The sequence below is a fragment of the Diceros bicornis genome, chromosome X (genome assembly GCF_020826845.1).
Source record: "Diceros bicornis minor isolate mBicDic1 chromosome X, mDicBic1.mat.cur, whole genome shotgun sequence".
In the NCBI taxonomy this organism is placed as follows: domain Eukaryota; kingdom Metazoa; phylum Chordata; class Mammalia; order Perissodactyla; family Rhinocerotidae; genus Diceros; species Diceros bicornis.
This window is the reverse complement of record NC_080781.1, coordinates 10899118-10920651: the sequence shown is the minus strand read 5'-3', so window position 1 is coordinate 10920651 and position 21534 is coordinate 10899118. Positions and strand designations below refer to the sequence as shown.

The window sequence follows — 21534 nt, the reverse complement described above, 5'->3', positions numbered from 1 at the left end:
TATGTTAAAAAGATTATACACCATGATCAAGTGGGATTTATTCCAGGTATGCAGGGATGGTTTAACATTCGCAAATCAATTAACGTAATACACCACATTAATAAAATGAAGAATAAAAATCACATGATCATCTCAATAGATGCAGAGAAAGCATTTGACAAGATACAGCATCCATTTATGATAAAAACTCTGAATAAAATGGGTATAGAAGGAAAGTATCTCAACATAATAAAGACCATATATGAGAAACCCACAGCTAATATCATCCTCAATGGTGAAAAACTGAAAGCCATCCCTCTAAGAACAGGAACCAGACAAGGATGCCCACTGTCACCACTCCTATTTAACATAGTACTGGAAGTCCTAGCCAGAGCAATCAGGCAAGAGAAAGAAATAAAAGGGATTCAAATTGGAAAGGAAGAAGTGAAACTGTCACTATTTGCAGATGACATGATTTTATATATAGAAAACCCTAAAGAATCCACCAGAAAACTTTTAGAAGTAATAAACGAATATGGTAAAGTTGCAGGATACAAAATCAACATACAAAAATCAGTTGCATTTCTGTACACTAACAACGAAGTAGCAGAAAGAGAAATTAAGAATACCATCCCATTTACAATTGCAACAAAAAGAATAAAATACCTAGGAATAAACTTAACCAAAGAGGTGAAAGATCTGTACACCGAAAACTATAAAACATTTCTGAAAGAAATTGAAGAAGACACAAAGAAATGGAAAGATATTCCGTGCTCTTGGATTGGAAGAATTAACATAGTTAAGATGTCCATACTTCCTAAAGCCATCTATAGATTCAATACAATCCCTATCAAAGTTCCAACAACATTTTTCACAGAAATAGAACAAAGAATCCTAAAATTTATATGGAACAACAAAAGACCCCGAATAGATAAAGGAATCCTGAGAAAAAAGAACAAAGCTGGAGGTATCACACAAACAATCACATATTGATTTCAAAATATACTACAAAGCTATAGTAACCAAAACAGCATGGTACTGGCACAAAAACAGACACAGAGATCAATGGAATAGAGTCAAAAGCCCAGAAATAAACCCACACATCTATGGACAGCTAATCTTTGACAAAGGAGCCAAGAACATACAATGGGGAAAAGAAAGTCTCTTCAACAAATGGTGTTGGGAAAACTGGATAGCCATATGCAAAAAAATGAAAGTAGACCCTTACCTTACACCATACACAAAAATTAACTCCAAATGGATTAAAGACTTGAATGTAAGACCTGAAACTGTGAAACTTCTAGAAGAAAACATAGGCAGTACGCTCTTCGACATCGGTCTTAGCAACATCTTTTCAAACACCACGTCTGACCGGGCAAGAGAAACAATAGAAAAAATAAACAAATGGGACTACATCAAACTAAAAAGCTTCTGCACAGCAAAGGAAACCATCAACAAAACGAAAAGACAACCTAACAACTGGGAGAAGATATTTGCAAACCATACTTCTGATAAGGGCTTACTCTCCAAAATATATAAAGAACTCATGCATCTCAACAACAAAAAAACTACCAACCCAATTAAAAAATGGGCAAAAGACCTGAACAGACATTTCTCCAAAGAAGATATACAGATGGCCAACAGACACATGAAAACATGTTCAAAATCACTAACTATCAGGGAAATGCAAATCAAAACTTCAATGAGATATCACCTCACGCCCGTCAGAATGGCTATAATTAACAAGACAGGAAACAACATGTGTTGGAGAGGATGTGGAGCGAAGGGAACACTCATACACTGCTGGTGGGAGTGCAAACTGGTCCAGCCACTATGGAAAACAGTATGGAGATTCCTCAAAAAATCAAGCATAGAACTACCATATGATCCAGCTATTCCACTGTTGGGTATTTATCCAAAGAACTTGAAAACACCAATTTTTAAAGGTACATGCACCCCTGTGTTCATTGCAGCGTTATTCACAATAGCCAAGACTTGGAAGCAACCTAAGTGCCCATCAAGGGACGAATGGATAAAGAAGCTGTGGTATATATACACAATGGAATACTACTCAGCCATAAGAAACGATGAAATCCAGCCATTTGTGACAACATGGATGGACATTGCGGGTATAATGCAAAGTGAAATAAGTCAGAGGGAGAAGGTCAAATACCGTATGATTTCCTTCATTAAGTAGTAGATAATAACAACAATAAACAAACACATAGGGACAGAGATTGGATTGGTGGTTACCAGAGGGGAAGGGGGAGGGAGGAGGGTGAAAGGGATAATTTGGTACATGTGTGTGGTGATGGGTAGTATTTTGGTGGTGAACATGATGTAATCTATGCAGAAATAGAAGTACAATGATGTACACCTGAAATTTTTACAATGTCATAAACCAATGTTACTGCAATAAACAAAAAATTAAAAAAAAAAAGATAAAAAAAAATAAAAAAATAAAAAAGTGCACAGCAAAGGATACCATCAACAAAATGAAAAGGCAATCTACAGAATCGGAGAAAATATTTGCAAACCATATATCTGATAAGGGGTTAATATCCAAAATATATAAAGAATTCATACAGCTCAATAGCAAAAAACCCCAAACAATCCAATTAAAAAATGGGCAGAGGATCTGAATAGACATTTTTCCAAAGAAGACATACAGACTGCCAATAGGTACATGAAAAGATGCTCAATATCAGGGAAATGCAAATCAAAACCACGATGAGATATATCATCTCAGACCTGTTAGAATGACTATTATCAACAAGACAAAAATAACAAGTGTTAGCAAGGATGTGAAGAAAAGGGAACACTTGTGCACTGTTGTTGGGAATGTAAACTGGTGCAACCACTATGGACAACAGTATGGAGATTCCTAAAAAAATTAAAAATAGACCTACCATATGATCCAGCAATTCTACTTCTGGGTATTTATCCAAAGGAAACAGAAACAATAACTGGAAAACATATATGCACTCCCCTGTTTGTTGCAGCATTATTTACAATAGCCAAGATACGGAAACAACCTAAGTGTCCATCAATGGATGAATGAATAAAGAAAATGAAATGTGATATAGATATATATATATGTATAAGATATGTAATATTATTCAGCCATAAAAAAGAAGAAAATCTTGCCATTTATGACAACATGGATGGACCTTGAGGGCATTATGCTAAGTGAAATAAGTCAGACAGAGAAAGACAAATACTATATGACCTCACTTACATGTGGAATCTAAAGAAACCCAAAAAAAACAAAAAACAGGACTCGTAGATACAGAGAACAGATTGGTGGTTGCCAGACGCAGGAGCGCGGAGGGTGGACAAAATGGGCGAAGGAGGTCAAAAAGTACAAACTTCCAGTTATAAAATAAATTATAGGGATGTAATGTACAGCATGGTGACTATAGTTAATAAAACTGTAATGTGTATTTGAAAGTTGCTCAGCGAGTAGATCTTAAAAGTTCTCATCACAAGACAAAAAATTATAACTATGTGTGGTGATGGATGTTAGACTCATTGTGGTGATCATTTCCCAATATACACAAATATTAAATCATTACTTTGTACACCTGAAACTAACATAATGTTATATGTCAATTGTCTCTCAATACAAACTTTGCATATAAAAAGACTGACTTTTATACTGTAAGTGAAATGAGGAGCCACTGGAGGGTTTCAAGCAGAGGAATGACATGGGCTGACTTGTGTTTTAAAGTCTCAATCTAGGTGCTGTGCTGTATTGTCATAATCAGCATTTTTGAAGATTAATACGACCCTGATCTCTAGGAAGTACTCGAACTCCAGTCAGGAAATCCGTTAGGATCTAGGACAAGAATCCAGATAATTCAATAACTTTCTGTCCTCACGTTCATGAGGACCTGCCCCAGGCAGAGGCAGTGAAAATGGAAAGGAAAATGTGATTTAGAAAGGTGCTATGAAGGACAAACTCCTGATTGGTGATTGATTTGTTACGCGAGGTGAGATAGTGACCAAAAAGAAAAAAAATACCACAAGTCTGAGCCTTTGAGACCTGGAAGAGTCTACCTTGAAGAGAAACGTGAGGTCAGTAGAGGGTGCTCTCCTTACAAGTCAACAACCTAATTAGTCTGCAGAGAGATGAGACAGAGCAGCTGGGACAGGCCCAATAGAAAAATTCCAGGCTTAATTTAGAGGATTATGGTAGTATCAATGCAGGAGAGCACAGTTAGTGGGAATAAGAAATGAGTTGTTAAATCCATCTTCCATCTCACTTTCACAGTTTAATGTGATCCAAATTCAAAGCAAGTCACAATGAAAAATAAACAATATTTATCTCCATAATCTCTACCATCTACGTGAAAACAATTTGCCTTAAATTGACAGCAGCCCTCATTCTCCCTCTTACCTTGCACATGTTCAAGTCTCCTTGTGGCCTTTCTTTCCTTGCACACGTACACATATGGAGGTAATGACGCCTGACTGTGGGAACAGTGTAAATAGGGCAAGATTTACTGGTTACTGGGTCTTTTTATGAGTTGCTCCGTTACTCAAGTATGCAATTCCCAGACATGTTTGGTTATATTTTGCTAAGAACAGCAGAAAGAATCTCTTTCAAAATTAATAGGAGGTGGAAAGGTTTCTGGTGAAGCCTGAGGCATGCAGCGATGGGTCTGGGAGCAGCCAGAGGAGAGGTAAGGTCTGGGAAGAAGAGTGGCGCTCTGGCTCTGGAGGACAGGAGGGAGAGAGAGGCGATCTCCACACTTCTGTGTGATATATACATATATATATATATATATATATATATGTTTGTAATATTATTCAGCTATAAAAAAGGTCTTGGTGATCTCTGTGTGGACAGAACACAGCGAAAGTGCATTTGAGCACGCCCCATTCCTCTTCCTGGCCCCCAGCATACATGGCAGCACTTGTGCCCAACACTTCATCACAAGAGACACTCTCCATGTAGTTTCCCGGTGGCCAGGCCATATGTGATCTGGAGAAATGTTCAAGAGCTGTCCTTCTGTCCTTGTACATTCCGATGGAAAATGTAGGCTTCTTGGACTTACCCACTCAAAATGACGAGTAAGAGTCCAGGAGCACACCGGTCTGTGGATAAGAAATCAAATATGCACATGAAATAGAATGAGTGACATATTGTTTTCAATCTAATACAAAATGATAGGTCTGATTCTCCTGTCGGAATAATCCCTTTGTGATGCTGTTCCTGTTATCACAGTTTGGGGTTTCCATAAGCAGTCCTTGAGGCAAAGATGCTAACGCAAGTATTTTGTCTGGAAGGTGATCTCAGGACACTTGGCGGTAGAGGAGCAGGACTTGAGCCGCTGGGAAGGGAAGGCAGGCAATAAAGGGTGCGTGTGTTCTCAGCAACCACTGCGGGCAACTGGGGCTCAGTCCTGCTGGGGACCTCTGGGGGCCAGGGTAGGACATGCTATGAATTATCCTAACCAAGGAGGCAAGGGAATCGTGGTCCCCCTCCACCCCGGCTTCAGGCCGAGAAACACAAGTCTTCACAGCAAACCGCCTTCAGCATGTAGAGAGGAGGGCTGAGAGGATGCGTAGCAATCACCTCTGCTACACCTGAGTAATAAAAAACAAACGATAGCTTCTTAGCACACCTGATACCCACGAACCCCTCTGCTACACGCTCTGCAATAGCAGCTCACTAACATGTGCTCTCTTCATGGCTCTGGATAAGGATTGTCTGGAACCTGGGACCTACATCTCTTTGCATGCCAACATGCTGGAAATACAAACATGCTCTCTGGAGTCAAACAGATCCAGGCCCAAGTCTTAGCCCTGCTGCTCATAAGCTGAATGACTCTAGGAAATTATTTAACTTCTCAGAATCATCTGTAAAAATGGAGACAATAATACCCAATTTAAAATACTTTCTTGAGAGAGGAACTTGGCTTTTCTAGAAGCCTTCAGCAGGTCTCCCTTCAGATCTCATTGCACCAAATTATGTTTGGAACTCATCTAGGCCAGGTGAGGGCTAGTGCAGGCAACAAGATTAGGGAATGATCACTTAGACTTGACTTTTGCTTAGTTTTCTATAGAACCAGCAAACAAGCAGGATGAGGCTTATTCATGGGACCAAAGAGACATGGTGGGCAAGTAGATGCAGCTTCTCAGTGCTTTCCTCACAGAGATGTGCCTAAAGTTGGGGGTCCCACTGTGCAGCAAGAGACCACCAGGGCAGAGGAGCCTCCCTCCTTCTCATATCATGTTAGGCTGGAGGTCAGGGCAACAACCCTATTACTATGAAAAGACATTTTTGCTGTTTGACATTAATATAACTTAGTTACTTATACATTCTATTCATGTTTTCAGCATAGGGCCCTGGTTCTGGCCTGCCACCATGTCCATCCCAGAATCAATTTCTTTACCTATGGGACATCCATGCTCTACTTGGCTTAGGCTAAGTCCCAAGAGAGGTTACCCTGATGGAGTTAAAACAATTAGGTTCATCGCAGCATTATTCACAATAGCCAAGATGTGGAAGCAACCCAAGTGCCCATCAAAGCATGAATGGATAAAGAAGATGTGGTATATATATACAATCGACTACTACTCAGCCATAAAAAAGACAAAATTGTGCCATTTGTGACAACATGGATGGACCTTAAGGGTATTACGCTAAGTGAAATGTCAGGCAAAGAAAGACAAATACCATATGATTTCACTCATATGTGGAGGATAAACAAACACATAGATAAGGAGAACAGATTAGTGGTTACCAGTGGTTGAGGGGAGGGTGAAAGGGGTAAAGGGGCACATATGTATGGTAAATCCAGATAAAAACCGGATTGTTGGTGGTGAACACGATGTAGTCTATACAGAAACTAAAATATGGTGATGTACACCTGAAATTTATACAATGTTGTAAGCCAATATATAATAAAATAAATAAAATAATTAAAAAAACAATTAGGGCTGGGAGGAATGAGGAATGACTGCTTAATGTGTATGGGGTTTCCTTTGGGGTGATGAAAATGTCTTGGAACTAAATAGAGGTATTGGTTGCACAACATTGTGAATGTTTGAAATGCTGCTGAATTGTACACTTTAAAATGGTTAATTTCATGTTACGTGAAATTCATCTCAATATAAATGAATGAATGAATGAATAAATAAATAAATAAATAATTATAACCATGCTTGGAATTGGGAGAGGAGTCAACCCTCCAAAGTGCATGGCTGTTGCAGACTGCAGCATAGAAGGATTGGGTGTTGGGTGGATAATCCGGTGTCCACTATGAAACTCCTGTTAGAGAACACCCAGTGGTAGAAGGGAAGAGGACAGGTTTTGAGGTCACAACAGTCTTGGGATCTAATATTGGCTTAGCTTTTATTACCTATTTGTTGTGTGACTTTGAGAAAATTACTCAACCACTTTGAGCCTCACGTGTTAAATGGGTATAATAATAGCTACGGTGTATGAGTGTCCTGGAGATTAGACGGGGCAACCCATAAAAACCACCAACACACATAACACATATTAAGTAGTCAATATGCGTGTACTTATTATAGCTAGGAAATGAAGTCTGCAGGATTGCAGGATGTGTTGCCTGACACTGAGAAGAAAGTCAGGGACAACTCTCAAATTTCCCGCTTAGGGATTGTGGATGATGTAATGACTGAGGCCAGGAAGAGCAGTTCTGGGGGAAGGTAATGAATTCAATTTTGGACATGTTAAGCTTGAGCTGGCCAAAGGAAATTCACATGGAACTTTCTAAGGAGGCAGTGGGATATATTAATCTGAAAGAGTAGTTAAGGCTGGAGATGCAGAGTTGAGACTCATCATTTATAGGCTACAGGGAAAATCACAAGAGTGGATGAAAATATGCAGTAAGTTTATATAGAGACCAGAGCAGTGGGCCATGGGCCACTGATGAACACCAAGATTTAGAATGGACATAGGAGAGCATAAAGAAGACATACATAGAGAGTCAGATAGAAGGGAAAGTAGGTGAGAGTAATATCATGGGGATGAAGTGAGTCTAGAAGGTTAAGAAGGAGCAAATGGCCAATAGTGTTAAATACGGCAGAGAGGTCCAATAAGATATGGATCAAAAAGTGTTCATTGAATTTCATGATGTGGTGGTGATTGGTGATTTGTGGCCATTCCAAGATCTGCTTTGGTAGAGTGATTGGGGCGGAATTCAGATTGCTTGTGGGGTAAAGGGGAGATGAGGAGGTAGTGACAGCAAGTGTACATGTCCCTTCTAAGTGAGCTGAGAAGGGCAGGTGGGAGACAGGCTGCAGCTTTTGCATAGTGAAAGATCAAGGAAAGGCTTTTTAGACTGGGATACTTGAAGAGATTCATAGGCCGAAAAAAAAAAAAACAGTGCAGAAGGAGAGGATGAAGACAAAGAAAACTGAACGGGTGATTGATAGAGAAAGTTCCAGAAAAGAAAGAGGTTAGAGTCAGAATCAGAGATTGAGGGGTTGGCCTTGAGAAGAGACAGCTCATCCTTGGGGACTGATGGAAAGGGCTCTTCGTCGTTAGTTAGTTCATTGGTTGGAAGGGAGCAGATAGGAATAAAGACCTGATGGCCTTATTGTTCTGGAACCAGAGTCAGTAAACTTCTTCAACAGAGGGCCAGATAGTAAATATTTTAGGTTTTGCAAGCCATGCAATCTCTCTCACAATGACTCAACCTTACCATTGTAGCACAAAAGCAGCCAGACAATATGTAAACAAATGGGTGTGCCTGTGTTCCAATAAATTTTTATGTATAAAAACATGTGGTGGGCTGTATTTGGCCTGTGAAGTTTGGAGTTGTTTGCTAACCCCCTGTGGGAGATCAAGATTTGGCCACCCTGAAATTTATCTCTTTACCTTGGTTGTTTTCTCTAGGGACATTTGACCTCCCCCACTAACTGCCTAAAGAATTTGACATGGTGGCTCCTTCCTGGAATAGATCTTCCATCATGATGACTGTAAAGATAATATAGGATAGAGGTTACAATAGGAAAGGCACCAACAAGCCCATCTTATCGGAAGTTCTGTCTCTCTGGCCACATTCTCTAGATGGCCCTGCAAGGAGTTGCCAGACAAACATTCACATTTATAAGGAAAATCTCCATTTGTAAAGGTATCTCCCTCTCTGTTTTGGGAAGAGAGGGGGATGGCCTCATTTCTAGGGGCTTATCAATGTGAAAGGTGAGGCCTTAAATCTGCATAATAACCTTACTCGTGTTTACTGTGCTTTAGTGGTAATCTCCTGTAACTGACTCCCCCCACCCCCAACATCCTCCTTTGTCGTTGGCTGAACATGGTATTTAAGATGAGAATTTCTGCTATTGTGTTGAGAAACGCAGTGTCCCTGCTTTCTTCCATGTATACATGTTATTAAACTTGGTATTATTTTCTCCTGCTAACCTGTCTTGGTCATTATTTGGCCAGCCAGAAGAACCTTAAGGGAAAGGGCACAGGGAGATTCTCTCTCTTCCCCCGACAGTTTTGGCGTAGTCGCCAGGAGCCACACTGGCTGGCAAGTTGCCTTCTCTGGCTGGAAGACCTGCCTTCTCCCCGGACTACTGCAGATGATGAGATATGGGAACGCCTGACGAAAGCCGGCAAAAGGTAAGACTTCTTACCGTGTCAGCTTCCCGGAGTCTCTATGTGCGGGGTCCGGCGGAAGGAAATGGTGAGAATTTTTTCTCTTTCTAAATTTAGATCGGCAGGAGAAAATATTTGGGAAACTAGTTTCTTGTGCTTTTAGTGACTCTTGGTTTAAATTTGGTAGAGTACTCTTGGTTTTTGATCTTGATCCCTTTTCCTCTCAAAGTAATCTCTGTCTTGTTCTGTGTCCTGAGAACTTGGCTTTGTGACCAGTGAGAATCTTCTCCTTGGTCTCCACCATACGGAAGGTGCATTTACTGGGGTGCACCTTGGTGGCCAGTTGAGTAGACTGGGGTTCCGAACTGTCTTTGTCCGGCTGTGCCAAGCTCTCAGGGGAGTTTGTCATAAAGGGCCCAGTCCATAAGGGCTTCTGTCATCTTAACCTTCTTTGCTTGTTAGTGCTGGAAAAATCCCATTCCAGTATCGCCCCGCCCGGTGTCACAGATTAGCGGGTCTGTGACTGGAGGCGTCCCACACTATTGTGGGAGACCTGAGACACCATCCTTACTGCCTGTGCAACGAAGGTCTTTACTTTCCCTGAATATCTTTGGGAGTGAATTCTGTGGATCATGGGGGCTACATCATCTGCGTCCTCACCAGGGACGCCTCTTGCGTCCATGGTAAAGATTTATTCTAAGCGTGGAAAGTTACCTCCGGGTCTTTCCTTAAAAAGGCTTATTGGTTCGAGTCACTGTTGGAATAAATATACAAATGAAGATCCTACTCGTCAATGGCCAGACGACGGATCCTTTGAATTGGGAAAACTTCTAAATTGGGGGAAAAAATTTTTTTTGAGAGCTCTCACATAATTGTTTAATTGGTACCTAAGAAAAAAGGCCAGAAAAAGGAAGGGAAAAATTTGAATAGCCTTAAGACCTTGACTCAGGTTACAATTGAATTGAGAACATGTAAAAGTGTAAGTGTTGGTAAGATTATAAAGGTTGGAATGTTTGAGCTAATTTTATATAAAGAGGTTACATCAACTTTGCCTGAGTATGTTTTAAAATGTCTGACTGGGAATGCTTCCCTTGTCCAAAATTAGAAGACCAAGACCTATTGATAAAAGTCTTAATGAAAACTATGTTTAAAGGTATAAGAGGTGATGAAATTTACATGAAATTTTGTAGGAAAAAACTGATGTTATTTCTATTACAGAACTGGTTAACAAAAATAGTAATTTAAATGATGGCTAATTTTATCTAATGTCTTATGAAGTCTTATAGGCAATCTAAATAATTATTGGGAATAAGTAACTAAATAGTTGTGAAAAAGATGAATGTTGGATGAACTTTAAACAATAATTATGTGTTATGGTGGTTACAGCTTCCAAACTCTTTTTGGTGACTTAAAACTTTAGAGTTTTGCTAAAATTTATGATAAAAATTCTCTGAGTATCATCATTTCCAAATAACATAAGATATTAGACATTGATTGCTAAATGTACGTTTGTCTACTTTTGGCTTTTCATTACAGGAAAACTAAAAGGTGTTTTGGGTCTATTGGTAAACATGTCTTGTGTTTTATTAAAAGATTGTACTATAAAGTAACATATTTCTAGAAGTTATGAAGTGTTCATAAATTTTCCAAGCCACAAGATACTAATGTAAAAGAAAGTTTGTAATTGTTTACTTAGTTTTTACTTACAAATTAAGGTTTCTAAGGGTTAAAATTTCTAATTAGTATATGTGATTGAAGCTACTAAAAATTAAGAAAAATATGTCTGTGTACAGGGAAAGTAAGATGTATAAAGAAGGTACAAAGAATGGAAATATTTTGTTTGGTTAAGAAAAATAAATTTGTCCTCAAGTACTAGGAGGGAAAAGAAAGACATGGGACAAATTCTGAATGTAAAAAGGAAGTTATAGAAAGTTTGTAGAAGAGGAATTCTGGAAAAGGAGTTTTTGCAAGGTCAAGTTGGCTAAGATTGAAATGAATTTATTTAAGTAAATGAGTTTTACTAGCAGAAGTAAGCTGGTAGAAAATTATAATTCAGTCTTATTTCTCTTAAAAGAATAATCTTCTTGAACTTGATAAAGAGGTTATAAAAGATTTTTCTTTACCTTTGAGTAAGTCTACCAAAAAAAAAAACTGTTAAAATAATTTCCTGTGTTCAAAAGACTGAGGTCTCTCTATTAAGGCTTTTTGGACTCTTAATGCTCTGTTTGCTTTGACTTTTTATATTTTTGACAAGCTCCCTAAAATTCATATCTTAAATAAAGTCTTTTTTTTACTTTTTTTCTTTGGGAATTTTCAAAGGGCCCTGAAACTTCTCAAAGAAATTTGCTCTCTTCCTATAAAGAGAAAGATACTAAACTTATTAGGCTTATTCAGTATGTTAAACTACATGGGAAGCATTGTCAGACAAGTGATGATAAACCTTCTCAGGTAGTATTATGTGGGCAAATGTTATTGACATAGGTGTTTTAAAATTGTATAACATTACTGAAATTCTGATCTGTCCTGGTTATCAGTCATAATTCTGGTTATTATTATTTTAAAGTGTTGTATGTCACAAAATTAACCAAACTCCTTTGTCAATTGCCATTTTGAGGTCTTGTTGTTTACAGACATTTCTTTGCTCTAATGCTTTTACAAAATATTTCAACTTCAGAAAAATTCATGGAAAGGACTCGGACATTTACACTGGAGTACAGGTTTCTGACAAACTTTCTGATCATAAAACTGAACTGCGTAAGAAATTACAGAAATCTGATGGAGAGACTGATAACTTCATGAAGCTGCTAACAAAAAGATTGGGATAAAGAATGGATTACACAGGACTGAATGAACTGATAAAGATGATTATAATTTTTATGATTTTTCATTTGAAGTATTGCTGAATTTTTAATGTTTTGTTTTTTCAGAGTTAAGGAAAACTTTTTCTCTTTTCTCCTGAGCTAGCTATGACTTATAGCAATTTGGTAAATGATACTTTTGTAAGTAAAATTGAAATATTTATCTTTTTCTCTCTATCTGATCCCTGGAATTTGGAAACTCAGTGAGTATTGTTGTTTTCATGGCAATACAGTTATTTGCATAAGTTCAATAAGAATCTGTTCTCCTTATAACAGGACACAATTGGAAACACTGGCTATATTACCAAGGTTGTGACTGGAACATCATATTTGCGATATAACCATGCAGCTTTTGAGGAATGAAGATTGGACTTTATGGAATAAAGCCACATGGAAATATTGGCCTGGTACCTTATGTTCCAAGCAGCACTTACCAGGATAAGTAAAGAATGTCACTTATCTGGCAGGTACAAGGAACCTCGAAATATTTTGGGGGAACCTCGGAAGAGAGGAATTCACCCAAATCTGTAGGTATTGTAGGCAAAGTGTGACAAAATCCTTGGCTTGGCTTTCCTGGCCTCGAGAGGCCTTTGAAGTTCAATGTGAGATTCCTTATAAAAAGTTCCAGCAAAGCAGATTTAAAAGCGTCTATGTGATCAACTGCTATTCTTGCTGTACTTATGTAAATAATTGGGCCACCTCTATTGGAACTAGACTTATTTTGTAAACTAGTTTTAATTTTGCTATCTTAATAAAAATGAGGGTGATTTTAGAGAGAGAAATTATATTTCAGTAAAAACAATAGAATAAATTTGTGGATATTAGATCCTAGTTTTGCTAATTGTCTAAGGTTTTTGTTTTATATCTGTTGACTGGACTGGATCCTGATTTCTTCTAGTCTCCTGAAATATCTGGCTACAGATGTCCAAACTAACGTTTTTGATTTTTTCCATCATTTTCATTTGAAATCACTGAAAACTGAACCTGCCCTTTTTCCTGAAGCCTTACAAACTGAAGCTGATGGACTTGATATAAACTTAAGAGATGACCTGACGACACCATCAGAGACATTTTAAACTGCAAAAGATACTTTGACGCTGACATCTAAAAATCATCTTAACTGGCTGTCCTCTTATCTCAAACTCGTTTCTAATTTGCTCCAACCATTAACCTTGTTTTTCTTTTTGTTTACATAGAAATGCTTCCATTAAATACTTGATTGCTTGCTTCCATAATATAGGGGTAACCTTGAGAGCCCACCTGCATCACCACCTTCCAAAATGAACTTAATTGAACTGATCTATTATCAGGACTGAGAAATGTGTTCAGTGAGATGAAACAATCTACCAACTCAGCTTCTGTACTATGAAACTTCTTTAAGTTTCGAAAGGACTGTGAAACTTGTAGTTTCAAAGGCGGGACTGTGGGAGATCAAGATTTGGCCACCCTGAAATCTATCTCTTTACCTTGGTTGTTTTCTCTAGGGACATTTGACCTCCCCCACTAACTGCCTAAAGAATTTAACATGATGTCTCCTTCCTGGAATAGATCTTCCATCATGATGGCTGTAAAGATAATACAGGATAGAGGTTACAATAGGAAAGGCACCAACAAGCCCATCTTATCGGAAGTTCTGTCTCTCTGGCCACATTCTCTAGATGGCCCTGCAAGGAGTTGCCAGACAAATATTCACATTTATAAGGAAAATCTCCATTTGTAAAGGTATCTCCCTCTCTGTTTTGGGAAGAGAGGGGGATGGCCTCATTTCTAGGGGCTTATCAATGTGAAAGGTGAGGCCTTAAATCTGCATAATAACCTTACTCGTGTTTACTGTGCTTTAGTGGTAATCTCCTGTAACTGACTCCCCCCACCCCCAACATCCTCCTTTGTCGTTGGCTGAACATGGTATTTAAGACGAGAATTTCTGCTATTGTGTTGAGAAACGCAGTGTCCCTGCTTTCTTCCATGTATACATGTTATTAAACTTGGTATTATTTTCTCCTGCTAACCTGTCTTGTTGATTATTTGGCCAGCCATAAGAACCTTAAGGAAAAGTGCACAGGGAGATTCTCCCTCTTCCCCCGACACCCCATTCCTGGAGATGTAGGAAGTGAGCCATCTGTTAAAAGGGGTAGGGTGTGGGGATTGAGAAGAGTATTACATATCTCAGATAGTCTTGGGGAAGGTTTTCATCAGTTCTGAGGGCCAACCTGTGGCTGGAGCCCAGGATTTTGTGATTGCACCAACCTGTGGTACTGTGGGTAGTGGAATTAGCTTCAGTAGGGGTAAAATGTGAAGGTAGATTGAGGATCTTGGTTTGGGGTTTTTCCCATTGCATGTGGTGGTAGGGTAGTAGTACAAGGAAGTTGAGTGTGTTGATGGGAGCACGTTCAGTGCATGCCATGTAATCTACACTGCTTAGAGAAATCAGGCCAGGAGTGGGCCGCTAGACTGGGAGAAAACAGAAGGCTGTCCATAAGCACAAAGAGAAGGTATGTTGGAGATGAGGCAAGGAGACTGTGGTTGGATGTATATTGAGATTTAAGGGGGTGGGTGGAACAATACTGGGTTAGACAGATCCAGAGTGGGGCTGTGGAAGGAGGCTGCTGACAGAGTAGAAGTGAAGGTCATCGCTGGGCATTCTTTGGAGACGCTCAGCTCCACCAGTCCACTCTGTGATTGTACAGATTGATGCCTGCAGTCCATTTTAGGAAGGCTATTCCTACTTTCATTAGCCTTCCATCTTTTATTGATGTAATATAGTTGCCTATTGGGCATCCTCTTGTAAGCATAATTAATTTGTTTGGCTTTGCCAAAACAACATATGATAAATTACATCTTCGTTGCATATACCTCTTGGATAACTGGTCCAGGCCCAGAAACTTGGAGGGCTAGGTTCCCAGGCTGCCGGTTTAGGGATTGTTGGATCACGATGGACTAACCAAGACCATTTTCTTTAATGAAACCCAGGCACTATTATCATTTTGCTTTTGCATTACCGTTTGCAGGTGCATTTGCTTTATGTATTGCAATTTTGCTGATTTTGCAGTGTTGTGCACACTAATGAATCCTGGTGAAAGTTGAAAAAATGCTTTCTAATCTTTCACCACATAAAATGACTCATTTGAGAGACTGTGAGGGCTTTTGAATGTCCTTCCATGATGAATTGTTACTTTAGTGCTGGTTACATTTTAATATAGGGCAGACTGATTTCATTAACTAAGAATGGAGCTTGGTCTTAGTAACTGATAGTTTTCTAGCAACTGAATCATCTCATTCCATCACCATCTATTTAAATAGGGATACTGTAGCTCCAACAGGGAATATATGTTCAGCTGGGACCTTCCAGCAATTTAGGAAACACATCCAAGGGAAATCTTGGATTCATTCTGCCATTTTCACCGAGATCTGGAGTGAAAAGCATCAATTCTTTGCTGGACTTTAACCTTTACACTTTATTTGGCAACCAATGCAACTCTTCAGGACAACAGGGAACATACTGGGAAAATGTCTTTACTCTTTTGGTGTTCTGAGACCCAATTTCAATGTGTGTGTGGGATTCCCCTCCACGAGCAATTTTTCAGACACCAGCTGGGTGTCCTACAATTCACTCAATTCTGACACTGTCTACCTAGAGATAGCCTCAATCCCACAGGTTAAGGGCTCAGTCCTACAAGACTGTCGTTGTCCCCCCCCCCCCCGCAACACACTTCAGACACCAGTCACAAGCCCAAGGCTTCTGTCTTGTGCTTCTGACCGAGCAGCTACAGATTGGAGGTTCCGATGACACCCTCCTTGGATGTCAGACGCCAGTCACAAGCCCAGGTTGTCACCTGTACTTCTGACTGGCTATAATTCCTACTACCCGCTTCTCGGGTTCGATTAATTTGCTAGAGCGCCTCACAGAACTCAGAGAAACATTTTACTTACTAGATTCCTGGTTTATTTTAAAGGAATATAACTCAGGAACAGCCAGGTGGAAGAGATGCATAGGGCAAGGTGTGGGGAAAGGGCGCAGAGCTTCCATGCCCTCTCCAGGCTCACCACTCTCCCCAAATCTCCACATATTCACCAACCCAGAAGCTCTCTGAATCCTGTCCTTTTGGGTTTTTATGGAGGTTTCATTACACAGGCACGATTGATTAACCCATTGGCCATTGGTGACTGATTCAACCTCCAGCCCTCTCCCTCCCCGGAGGTGGGGGAGTGGGACTGAAAATTCCAATTCTCTAATCACATGGTTGGCTCCACTGGCAACAAGCCCTCATCCTTTTCAAAAGTCACCTCATTAACATAACAAAAGTCACCTTTTTGGCTCTCTTCCCTTAGGAAATTCCAAGGGTCTTAGGAGCTCTGTGCCAGAAATGAGGAGGAAGATAAATATATATTTCTTATTATAAATCACAATATCACATATGCCCTGTGTTAACCACCAGTTTGAAGGACAAGACAGTGTTAGAATAATATGTAAACCTCTCTGAAGACATTGCACTTAGTTGCATTATTTATTTTTTATTTAACTGGGTTGATACCTTGTTACAATGATTATTCGCAGTTCTTCCACTTAGATTTGGTGGTTGGTGAATTTCCTGTCTTTAGGGTGGTATCCTCATCAGAAGAAAACAAAGTGTTATAAAAAAAAAGTTCTTAGATCAAACTCCTTTGAGGATTGCCTGCTTACAGGCTCAAAAATCTTGAATTAACGTGTTGGTCTCTTAAAAATCCCCTCTCCTGCCACGCAGCAAGAGCGACCTCTGCTGGCCAATAATAGATATCTTGATTTTGGAAAGTGCCAGAGAAGATGTTTCCCTTCTTAAAAACTAAGTCATCTTTGTTGTTGTTACTTATTTTAAAAATAGGTTCTCACATTTACACAGAGTCCTTAATAGATAGCGAGGCTTGGGCAGGGGGCTTAGGTTAGAATCAGGTTTCTACAAAGGATAAAAGCAGGCTACATCATTTTTGGGGCTTGGTATAAAATGAAAATATGGGGCCCCTTATTCACAAATTAAGAATTCCAAGAGGGCGACTACAGAGCATTAAGCCAAGTGTGGGGTCCTTCTGAGTGCGGGGCCCTGTGTGACTGTACAGGTCACAGGCCCTCGAAGTGGGTCCTAGGTGAAGGTGGCCGTGAGAATGAGCCCTGCTCTCAGCTTTAAAAGGTAGAGCATGCTGGTGACAACCCAGTGACCTTGGAGCCTACAAATGACTCCCTTACTGCGATTCAATCCCACTGAAGAGGGGCTGAGAGGGAAGTGGCTTAAATTAAAGGGAGAGAGTCTAGGTTAGCTGTTAGGGACTGCCATATAGACCACACATTTTCATTCTCCTCCCTGGCAAAGGTTTGGAGAGGAGGAGGAGTTGGGTGGGGGTGCAGGGGAGGGAGGGCTACCTGGTTCCTTTAGATTTAGCTCCCTAGAGGAAGGGGCTATATGGACAATGCATTTCTGGTGTCTCTTCAATTCCTAAGACTCCTGGGACCTTCAGATCTGCCCCAATCGTTGAATGATGAAGGAGAAAGCATGGGTCTGAGGAGAAGCCATCCATCCTATCAAAATGTCCTTGGAGTGTCTTGATGTGGCTTAAGTAATCATAGCAGCTAACATTTCTTGCATAGCTATTCTGCACTTAGAGCCAGAAGTGCATAGCTAACACAGATTGGGGGCTAACCATGCACCAGGCACTAGTTTAAGTGCTTAGTTCTTTTTTTTTTTTTTTTTTTTGTGAGGGAGATTGGCCCTGAGATAACATCTGTTGCCAATCTTCCTCTTTTTGCTTGAGGAAAATTGTCATTGAGCTAACATCTGTGCCAATCTTACTCTATTTTGTATATGGGATGCCGCCACAGCATGGCCTGACAAGTGGTGTGTAGGTCCACACCTGGAATCTGAACCCACGAACCCTGGGCCGCTAAAGTGGACCATGCAAACTTAACCACTATGCCACCGGGCCTGCCCCAAGTGCTGAGTTCTAAGTGCTCAGCACATGTACCAACTCATTGAATTCTGCCAACAATCCTATGAGGTAGGGCTTATTGTTATACCCATTCTACAGATAAGGAAACTGAAGGCCAGAGGTCTTGAATAACTCACCCAATGTCATAAAGCTGGTCAACGACTGAGTCAAAACGAAGACCCAGCCTTTTGGACTTCAAGAGTTAATACTCATAACCCTGTAAGTAATCTGTGTATCATCTGCTGTCTCATCTAATGTGTGTGTGTGTGTGTGTGTGTGTGTGTGTGTGTGTTGAGGGGTTAGAGGAGGAGGAGTTTGAAAACTAAGAAATAACACATTTCAAGATTTCTTTCCATAATGATAAAAAGCCTTGTAATTTATTTTTCCTAATACTCTAGACGAGAGGTCAGCCAACTTTTTCTGTAAAGGGCTACATAGTAAATATTTTAAGCTTTGAGGGCTAGATAGTCTCTGACTTAACTCCTCAGCTCTGTCTTGTAGCGTGAAAGCAGCCATAGACCATATGTAAGTGAATGGGTGTGGCTGTGTGCCAATAAAACTTTATTTACAAAAACAGGTCTTGGGCCTGTGGTTCTAGACCAGTGGTTCTCAAACTTGCATGTGCATCAGCATCACTTGGAGGGCTTGTTAAAATGCAGATGGCTGGGCCTCACCCCCAGAGTTTCTGATAATGCTACAGGTCTGGAGTGGGGCCCGAGAATTTGCATTTCTGACAGCTCCTAGGTGATGCTGACTCTGCTGGCCCACACATCACACTTTATGAACCACTACTGTAGACCAAAATGGTTCAAGTGGTTCTAGTCTCCTAATGGGAGGAGTTTTTAGTCTTTTTCCTGGCTGGGATCACAAATCAGGCCTCCACAATTCAACAATTGAAAATCAAGGATGTTTATGTTGCTCCATTGCTGGGTATCTGTACGTTTATAAGAGTGCTTGATTATTAAAGTGTCAAGGGCTGTTAATCCTGTAGGAGGACTTTAGAGAAACTTTAGAGTTGTATTATTTTCGCTTATTTCTTAGGCAAGAACAAAGTTGGGAAGGAAGGTGGGGGGCCTTAATCAAAGCATAATCATGAATGAGGGAGCCCAAGTGGTCCAGAAACTCTGCAGAAATTTGCTGCCATTGAAGGCATCAGCCTACGGGGAAACACCAGAAAATGTGCAACTGAAGAAACGATTGTTTGCCTCATCCTACTTATCATGCACCTTCCCTTTGTGGATGTGGCTGGTTTTGCCCAGAGTTTCTCATCCTTGGCACTAGTGACATTTGGGGCTGAATGATTCTTTGTTGTGGGTGCTGTCCTGTGCACTGTAGGATGTTTAACAGCATCCCTGGCCTCAACCCACCAGATAGTAGCACCCCCTGCCATATGACAACTCAAAATGTATCAAGACATTACCAGATGTCTTTGGGGGGCAAAATCTCCACCCCCCTACCCCTGGTTGAGAACAATTGGTTTTACATAATCAGGGGGTATTTTCGAAATAGCAATGAGTCCCACTCTGTCTTGAGTGTGTGGCCCACAGCAGACCACAGTCAGAGGCCCTCCTGCCAGGGCAACTTCAGCTTGGGGGTGGGGGGCTGGGAGGCCCTGAGGACTGGGTACTGCCAAGCCCACCCCAGTTCCCAGTTGTTTTCTTTTCTGGAATACTCACTAAAAGGATGATGTTTGTATAGATCTAAAAGCAAACAGAAAAGATGACATGGAAAAAAATGCCCCCTGAACAATCATACTACAGTAAGAGGGGACCCTCAAGTATACCTTTATTTATATGAAAGAGATGTAATGTTTTTGAACTTCCTATTGATTCAGGTTCAATTATTGGTGAGCCAGTTTTAGTCCCAATATTTCACCCATTATTATGACCCTAGAAGGAGGCAGGGAAAATATCAGCTCAGGAAGGCAGAGGATGTGAGAAAGTGGAAGTTCTTGTGAGAGGGAGAAGGGAACTAGACAGTCCTTCTCTCCCACGAGGCTGGTTCTGGAAAGGAGATGAGAGACTGAAGGATGGCTGAGAGGAGAGTTGCACAGGTCTTTGGGGTGAAACTTGGGAGGGGTGGGGTGGCCCATGGAAGCATGCTGATGGGTATGGGGGACCCAAGGAGGGACTAGTGACATCACTTGCTGGATAGGCTGAGGGAAATCTGAGTATCAGGAGAAGATCTGTGTGTGGCCATGTCTCACCATGTTGGGATGCTGGTATACCAGGGCCCAGGAAGTGCCCAGATGGGTGAGCCTAAGTCCATGCTCCATGTCCTTGGTCCACAGGTGGCCTGCATGGGATCCAGATGTGCCTGGTGCTTCAGTCAGGGTCAAGGAGGAGTTGAGAGCTCTGTGGACCAGCTGTGATGTGAAGCTGCTACAGAAGAGCCATGACTCCAGCCATGACCATTCTCTGTTCACCAGACTAGAACCTGGACCAGATCAGCCACTCCAGAGCAGAGACCAACAAGAATCCAGAGGACACCCAGCGGATCTGAGGCCTCCTTTCCCTCACTGCCACAAGTCATGCAAGCAGGCCACCATGTACCCAGGCACCATTTTAGAAAGAGGCAGGGTGAGAGAAGAAATTTGAAAGACAGTGAGTCATACAAGTCATAAAACTGAAGAGGCTGAGACACCACCAATTGGCAAGTTCAAAGGATATTTCATTCTTTCCCCCTCCCAACCCTGCCAGGATTGATATTAAAAATATGTAACAACTGCTAGAGTCAGGGTACCAACCAATCAGAATAGACGAAAGCCACAGTGATGGTTTAGGGTCCTGGAGGTCCCCTGGGGGCCAGGTGTTAACTCTCTAGTTCAGGGGTCATCTATGGCCGGCGAGCCAAATCCAGCCCTCTGCCTTTTTGTAAATAAAGTTTTATTGGCACACAGCCACACCCATTTATTTACATAGTGTCTGTGGCTGCTTTCATGCCACAATGGCAGAGTTGAGTATCGTAGTTGTGACAGAGATTGTACAGTCTGCAAAGTTTAGATGTAAGTGTCTAATGGTAGGAGCCAGTCACCAAGTGGTAAACTTCTTTGGTAGAAATGGAGTTCCTACAGAAGGTGTTAAGGTGGGAATGTGTATCAGCAGTTTCTATAGCTTTTCACCTTGGATGTTAAATCTTTAAGTTTCTAAGTTCTAAATAAAG

The 21534-nt window shown here is 40.7% G+C and overlaps 1 long non-coding RNA gene across 1 annotated transcript; it reads left to right on the top strand.

Moving 5' to 3' along the window:
• The first annotated feature begins 14005 nt into the window (after positions 1 to 14005).
• LOC131400734 (uncharacterized) lies at positions 14006 to 20944 on the top strand. The gene is made up of 3 exons (XR_009217429.1): positions 14006 to 14139; positions 18472 to 18591; positions 20663 to 20944. It is a non-coding gene; the product is annotated as an uncharacterized LOC131400734 (long non-coding RNA).
• Positions 20945 to 21534: the final 590 nt, after the last annotated feature.